This window comes from Agrilus planipennis, unplaced genomic scaffold (assembly GCF_000699045.2).
Source record: "Agrilus planipennis isolate EAB-ADULT unplaced genomic scaffold, Apla_2.0 scaffold84, whole genome shotgun sequence".
NCBI lineage: Eukaryota > Metazoa > Arthropoda > Insecta > Coleoptera > Buprestidae > Agrilus > Agrilus planipennis.
Window position 1 is genome coordinate 612,169 of NW_020439025.1, and position 8,124 is coordinate 620,292.

At 32.6% G+C, this 8,124-nt stretch overlaps 1 protein-coding gene and 1 long non-coding RNA gene across 3 annotated transcripts in view; one reads left to right on the top strand and one right to left on the bottom strand.

The window, feature by feature from the left end:
- The window catches only part of LOC108734897, a 53,221-nt gene that overhangs the window by 10,688 nt on the left and 34,409 nt on the right, over positions 1–8,124 (bottom strand). Inside the window, exon 3 of the long non-coding RNA XR_003231486.1 lies at positions 985–1,077. This is a non-coding gene — a long non-coding RNA (uncharacterized LOC108734897). The remainder of the gene's footprint in view (positions 1–984; positions 1,078–8,124) is intronic.
- Positions 1,801–8,124, top strand: part of LOC108734895 (cytochrome b5-related protein) — an 18,278-nt gene continuing 11,954 nt past the window's right edge. For both annotated transcript variants that reach the window (XM_018466660.2, XM_018466658.2), the window contains exon 1: positions 1,801–1,963. The gene's annotated coding sequence lies outside the window, so the exon portion shown is untranslated. The remainder of the gene's footprint in view (positions 1,964–8,124) is intronic.

Sequence of the window (8,124 nt, forward strand, 5' to 3'; positions counted from 1 at the left end):
TGGCACCCATTCAGATCTAAACTTTTATCAGCAAAGCGAGTGCCATCCTTTTTGCACGCCTCAAAGAGGCATTAAACTATATGTGTAAGATAATAAGTATAAGAAATTAAAGTGCTAATGTAGGTAGATACTTGAAACTATATGATTCCACCTGGACAAAAATTGAAGATTTATAGTTTATGGATTTTTCCCAAGGATTGGACGTCTTGTTATGGTCAAATGTAGCTTTTATACGGATTTAAGAATACACAATTGTCACATGACCAAGGCGACCTTTTTGAACTTTTTTGGGGTACAATTCTGGAAGAAGAACTAACCCATCGTTAATAAATGTAACAATTTGTTTTTATCTAGAACTCCAATTCTATAGTTTTACAAATAGGTATTCGATTTTTTTCCCAAAAAAGTACAAATTATTACATTAGTTTAGGTTACGTAAGGTTAGGCTATTTTAGATGTGCTTATTTTTAATATTCGACTGCATGCGATCAAAAGAACGTTTTTTAGTCATTTTGTAGCTGCACATTCTAAGATTGGTGCTTACACGCGTCCAAAGCTGTACAAAAGCTTCATTGCGAGCTTTGATCGTAACGAAACATTCAATTCTAGAATTAACCGCAAAATACAGCCAGTAGCCATTTTGGATTTTGCACTCAATATATGCCCCTAATGATCTACCTTACAGTCAACTTTCAAGTTTCTAAGTCACCTAAAGGTGGTCCACATTTTTTAAGACTGTTACGAAATATATTTAAAGTATGCCAGTTAAGCCAGATAAATAATAATTAATTTTTAGTTTACTGTTCATAAATAGTTATAAGGATGTGGGATGTTCTGGTTTTAGGGAAATGCTCAGGATAGGAAAGAGTGGAGGTGCATGTTCAACCAGTCTTAGGACAAATGACTTTATATGATGATGATGATGATGATAGCAAACTGTGGTAGTCAAATATACGAAAAAAAATTTATCACATTAAACATTACCTTCTCGTATGGATTAAGGGTGGATGAAGTGAAACAAGAAACCTCTCAGTAAATTTTCTTGTGGTAAATGACGGTGACTTCGTTTCTTTAGTTCTGAAACAATTACATCTGGATAGTCTTTGGTCATATAAACATTGAAAAAAAACTATATTAGTCTCTAACTGACGATGACAGCTTGGATATAGTGACGCGTTTTAGGCTTCTTAAGCGTCATTGTGAAATTTTGGATTTTTAGTGTTTTTTTTATGAAAATTTTTACTATACGTATAATCAGTACTTTTTTATCAAAATATTAGTACTTTAGAAAAAACAATTACAAGTTTTGCTGTTTGAAATTAAGTAACATACGAGCTCTAATTTTCGTTTGAAGAAAATTTACCATATTTAGGCACCTAACAAAGGCTTACTTATATGTAAATATTAAAAACAGATATGTAGATACTTTCGTACATTTGATTTAGCCTGTACTCGAAATATATTAAATTATCGTTTCTCTTATAACAATTTAATGTTTTGGTCGAAGCATTTAAAATCGATAAAAACGGTTCATATATTAGATAAATACTTACATTAAACTTCCATTTAATATAATTGTACTTATATCATGATATGGACAAAACGCATCAAAAACCTATTCATTTATTCGTTGCTGTCCTTGAATGTAATTTCAACGTGAAGAATTAAATCACTTTTCTTTTGAATACAAAACTGACAAGTATACTATTACGTATACGTGTTTTGGTCATTAAAATTACATCTAATTAATTCTCTACGTATTTACTCGCAAGTTTATTTTTTAGCTTTATTATTGTTTGTTAATAGAAGTTAGTGATACAGGAAGACTATCAGTTACGCTTTGAATGGCGTGCATTTATGTATTATTGATAACGCAATACCATTGTGATTTTCCGCATTAACAGGTGAATCTTGAATAGATAAGAACAATAAGAATTGTGAAAGTTATTTATTGTTTCGTCAGGTAAGAAAACATCTTCCAATTATCAACTATATAACATAACGTTACCAATAAGTATATAATTAATTTTGGCTATCGCCTTTTTCTTAAGTCATTGTTCATCTGATCTTTGTATTTTTAAAAATATAATTGCAAAAATTATATGAGAAACCATTCGCGAAATCTTTTTGTGCAATTGCAACTCAACCAAAACGATTTGAAATGTTTATGGGAACAATTATTGTTTATTTGATTTTTAATAGGCAAACTTTAAATAAATTTTGTATAAACAACCAACAACTAACTAAATAAGAAACTGGATAATTTATCTATATAGGAAACTCCAGAAAAAATGATGGGTTATTTATCATTTTAACAATTATATTCGCTGTGTTCCACTAATTTCCAGAAATTCCTCTCATTATTAAATTAATAATAGTCAGAAGTGTAATAATCAAAATGAATAAAGTTAACTATCAATTAACTAGACTACATCTAAACTGATGAGGCTGATAAATGAATTGAGATCTGAACGGGTGCCAAGTTTCATACAAGGGGTAATAAAATTACGTTTTTTGACGTTGAATTTAACTTGGCAAGTTTGTCACGTTAAGCGAAATTAACTGAAAATGAGCATTAAAACTTGCCAAATTTTAAATCTATTGTTAAGAACGTAATTAGATTACACCCTGTGTGAAACTTGGCACCCCTTCAGATCTCAAATCTTTTATGACTAAAGCAGAGTATCTCGAATATCGTTTGTGCTAGACTGGGCCCTATTTTTCACATTTATGTTTTTGGTTAGGTATCATTACTTTTTGAAAAGTTTTATCTTTTTTGCACGTTTCCAACAGACTATGAACTGTATGAATTACCTTTTTTTATGTGGAATTTAAAGTGTGACAAGTTTCAATTTCAATAAATCATGTTTATGAATTAGAAAAACTGTCGAATGTGAAACTTGAACCCGCAATCTATCTTGCTGTCAGTTGTTTACCTAGAGGTAGGCCACCAATAATTTGTTAAAAATTGATAATTTATAGTTTTTGTAAAGGTATCCTAATGGTACACCTTGATGGCAATTTTTATTTCTCCAAATCTAGAAGTGGTCTAGAATTTTGATGAGTAGGTCCTTTTTAGGTCGGAATAACTCGAAAACTATCATAGTTTTATTCATGAAATTTAGGACTCTAGGTGTTCGTGGGGGAGTTATTAGGTCTGCAAAATTGTAAGCCTATAGAAGTAATAGTTTCTGAGTTATCAGGGGACCGAAAGTAGCCTGAAATAGTTCATGTAAATTACACACTGCCGTCCTTTTCTCTTTTCCGAACTTGGCTGACACACTGTCGTGTGTCTAGTTATTTAAAATTAGATCTCCAGTAAATGTCACCTAAATTATGCTGTATTTTAAGGAATATTTATTTATTTTTAACGATTTTCTAAGAGGCCGAAAGGTGTAGAAACATTGTAACTGCGTTTTTATAAATGATTAAAAATTGTAGCAGTAAAAGGTAATTTAACACCGGGTTTAAAAGGCTTGTTCACATTTCTAAAAAATCGAGAATGTCGGCATCACAACACATACTGACTGTTTAAGTCCTATTCATCAATTAGTTTTAGTCAAAATTCAGTTTTTTTTAATGTCTGTGTTTTTGATGTGAAACTTCTTTACGCACGGTAGGGTAAGTTTGTTTCATACGAGTTGCTATGTAACGAAATCATGCAACGCATTTCCCCCGCTGTCTGTCCCTATGTACATATGCTTAGATCTTTAAAACTACGCAACGGATTTTAATGCAGTTTCTTTTAATAGATAGAGTGAATCAAGAGGAAGGTTTATGTGTATAATACATGCATAATACAGTACAGAAACACTGATAATTTTAGAGGTTTGTAATGTGATGTCGTAAATAAACACATTTTTTGCGCTTATATTGCAAACGCTGGCTGTACCCTACGAGATAGATCAAAATAATATACTACAGTATTGTACCCCTTTAAAAAGGTCTACAAAAAAGTCCGCGATGGTATATGTCTATCTATCTATACAATAACCGTTTTTTAAATAAATAATGGCTTATTTACGAAGCGATTTTAAAAAATACAGCATTAATCCTTATCTAGTTAAGTACTTTTAAAGACATTGTGCATTTAATATAGATCAATATGGCCCTTTACAGCATATAATTTAAATGAATATTTTCGAAGATATTACAGACTTAAAATGCAGGGACACAGTGCTTGCGGCGGTACCGGTCGGTTTGTATTGTTTAATGAAAAAAAGCTGTGATTGCTGTAAAGACATTCTATAGTATATTTACTGTCAGTATTGCACCCGTGCGCAGCATAGTGTACAAATAATACCATTAAACCAATTCCTTAACCCCTATCCCGGTATGTTTGTATGTTTCACTTCAGTAGCGTGTTGTATAATTACAGGTTGTATTTTTTTTTCAAATAATAGTTTCTTTCTGAACCAAAGTCTTTTGTTTCGATTTCGAGAAGGGTTTCTTTTGTGCCTATGCGTAAAAATAGTGTTATGTATGGCAGTTATCATATTTAAAATATATTGTGGTTATTGAAATACGCAACGTCAGCGTGCAAGCGTACGCAATATCAATAATGTTATCGGAAATTGCATTGTTCTGATATTAATAAGCTTGCTAAGGTTTTTAATGCAAATTGTAACATTAATTATTTTCGTTATTGTAATTCAGTTGTTGCTCCACCGTTAACTCGTAAACATCTCGATTGGAAATTAATAAACGAACATAGTGTGTTATTGTTTTCCTTTAGACGGAATTGCAGCTCATGCTTTTGAGTCAGTCGAATTTCTACATTAAAAATATAAAAAAGTATCTTTAAAAAGTAAATTCGGCGGCGGAAAAGATTAACTTGGCACTGTAATAAATCTCAGTCGATTAAATGTGTNCAAAAAAAAACTGATGTTTTACTTTGTTATCCACGTAATACTTGAAATAAGAAAAAAATTGAAAATTCTGTTTATCAGATAAAAAAAAAGGAAATAAAAACACAAAAATTTCACAATGCTATTTTTAGCAGTATCTATACCTAATTTCTAGTGAAACGCTTGATCGATTGATGTAATCTAACTCTTAGTTATGTAGTAATAATTATGACTTTTTAAGGAATGTAGCGATAGCTCAAATAAAAATTATACTCAGAGGAGAATAAACAAGCAAAACATCCAAATGAATGCTATAAACTAAGAAACTTCTTAAAAACCTTAATTAAAAATTAAAAGGAATACTCTACTACTTTTTAATCTATACATCGAAGACGCCATCAACATCATTAAAGACAGTACAACTGTAGGGATAGATGCGCAAGGGCAAAAGATTAGTATGCTTAGATTTGCAGATGATATAGCAGTATTAGCATCTAGCAAGGAGAATAAACGAACATAGTGTGTTATTGTTTTCCTTTAGACGGAATTGCAGCTCATGCTTTTGAGTCAGTCGAATTTCTACATTAAAAATATAAAAAAGTATCTTTAAAAAGTAAATTCGGCGGCGGAAAAGATTAACTTGGCACTGTAATAAATCTCAGTCGATTAAATGTGTACATAAATTGGTTAGGGTTGATAGCAAGAAGGATGTCAAAAGTCATGTATTGTGATGTACAGGTCCATCGAGGACTCAACGCGTTTAATTTTGATGCCCCAAAAATGTTTAAACTTTCATTAGGAAATGCGTCATTTAAATGAATATTTTCGAAGATATTACAGACTTAAAATGCAGGGACATAGCGGTTGCGGCGGTACCGGCCGGTTTGTATTGTCTAATGACAAAAAAACTGTGAATGTTGTACCTATATAAAGACATTCTGTAGTTTCGGGTTGTTCGGAAAGTCATTTCGTTTTTTCCCGACAGAGGATTTAATTGTATTCTTTTGCACCCAACTTCACATTTAAGCCGTATAATTTTTATATGCTTTAAGAGCTCATATAGCAAGGCTTGTGTGTGAAAAATTCCAATTAATTCTACGCAGTAGTTTTTGGTTGGTGCCCTTTTAAATATGGAGAGCGATAAGCAGCATTTTCGACATATCTTACTGTTTTACTACAGAAAGAGTAAAAATGCCGTTCAAGCCAGAAAGAAATTGACTGATGTGTATGGAGAAGGTGTGTTGACAGTACGCCAGTGCCAGAACTGGTTCGCTAAATTTCGATCCGGCAATTTTGATGTCGAAGATGCACCACGTTAGGGAAGGCCGGTTGAGGCTGATAAAGACGCGATAAAGGCATTAGTTGATGTGAACCGGCGAATAACAATACGTGAGATCGGATTGAGGTTAAATTTATCAAATTCAACGTTTATGACCACTTGAAGGGCCTGGGATTATCCTCGAAGCTCGATGTATAGGTTCCCCATGTTCTCACAGAGAGAAATCTGTGTCGCCGCATTGACGTCTGCGATTCGCTTCTCAAACGTCACGAAAATGATCCGTTTTTGAAGCGCATCATCACTGGGGACGAAAAATGGGTTGTATACAACAACGTCAAACGCAAGAGGTCATGGAGCAAAAAAGATGAACCGGCTCAAACCATTTCCAAAGCCGATATTCACCAAAAAAAGGTGATGCTGTCTGTTTGGTGGGATTTTAAAGGAATCGTTTTTTTTGAGCTTTTACCGGATAACACAACGATTAATTCGGAAGTCTACTGTCATCAGCTGGACAAACTGAATGATGCACTTCAACAGAAAAGGTCAGAACTAATCAACAGGAAAGGTGTAGTGTTTCACCAAGACAACGCGAGACCTCACACAAGTTTGGTCACTCGCCAAAAGCTTTTACAGCTTGAATGGGATACAATGCTACACCCACCATATTCTCCAGACCTGGCACCATCGGATTATTATTTGTTCCGGTCACTCCAAAATTTTTTAGACGGTAAAACCTTCACCTCAAATGAGGAGGTCAAAAACCTCCTCGATCAGTTTTTTGCCAGCAAAGACCAAAAATTTTATTAGCGTGGAATTATGCTAAAAACGAAATGACTTTCCGAACAACCCTATAGAAAGGGACCCCTACACTGCACCCCTTTATTTACATATTCAAGTTAATTTAATGCAAAGACAGCTCATATAATTCAGAGACAGCTCACATAATTCAAAGACAGTTTACAAGTTTTCCAAGGTAGGTTAAGATAGTTTCAAAGAAACGGGTTCGATGTACATAGTCCATATTGTAAATTAAATTGTACAGTATAAGTAAAGAAAATTAAACGTTTATGCGTTCTTAACCTCAATAACAAATAGCACCTCCAATTAGTTTTGGTGGTGCCGCTTTATTCCACTAACAACTAATAGTTAACAGCAACATATTGCCTGATACGAGCCCTTACAAATCTAACCCCATCCGAACACTGACATAACACATACTAGAATTGTTTATTCTTTGGGCTTAAACAATACATATATATGGAACAAAATAAAATATAAAAATATAAAAGAAAAATTTAAATGTGGCACTGATACAGGATTTCGTTTGGGGGAGCGGGGATAATTTTTATCTGATTTTACTTATCTTTCAGAAAATTGATTCTAACAAAAAAAAACTGATGTTTTACTTTGTTATCCACGTAATACTTGAAATAAGAAAAAAATTGAAAATTCTGTTTATCAGATAAAAAAAAAGGAAATAAAAACACAAAAATTTCACAATGCTATTTTTAGCAGTATCTATACCTAATTTCTAGTGAAACGCTTGATCGATTGATGTAATCTAACTCTTAGTTATGTAGTAATAATTATGACTTTTTAAGGAATGTAGCGATAGCTCAAATAAAAATTATACTCAGAGGAGAATAAACAAGCAAAACATCCAAATGAATGCTATAAACTAAGAAACTTCTTAAAAACCTTAATTAAAAATTAAAAGGAATACTCTACTACTTTTTAATCTATACATCGAAGACGCCATCAACATCATTAAAGACAGTACAACTGTAGGGATAGATGCGCAAGGGCAAAAGATTAGTATGCTTAGATTTGCAGATGATATAGCAGTATTAGCATCTAGCAAGGAGAAGTTAGAGATAGCTTTAAATAAAATGGAAGCGGTACTGACAGATCAGTACTGTATGAATATAAATAAAAGTAAAACTAAAATACTGATATGCAAGGGAAGAAAAAGTAGGGAAAGAGCGAATATAAAGATAG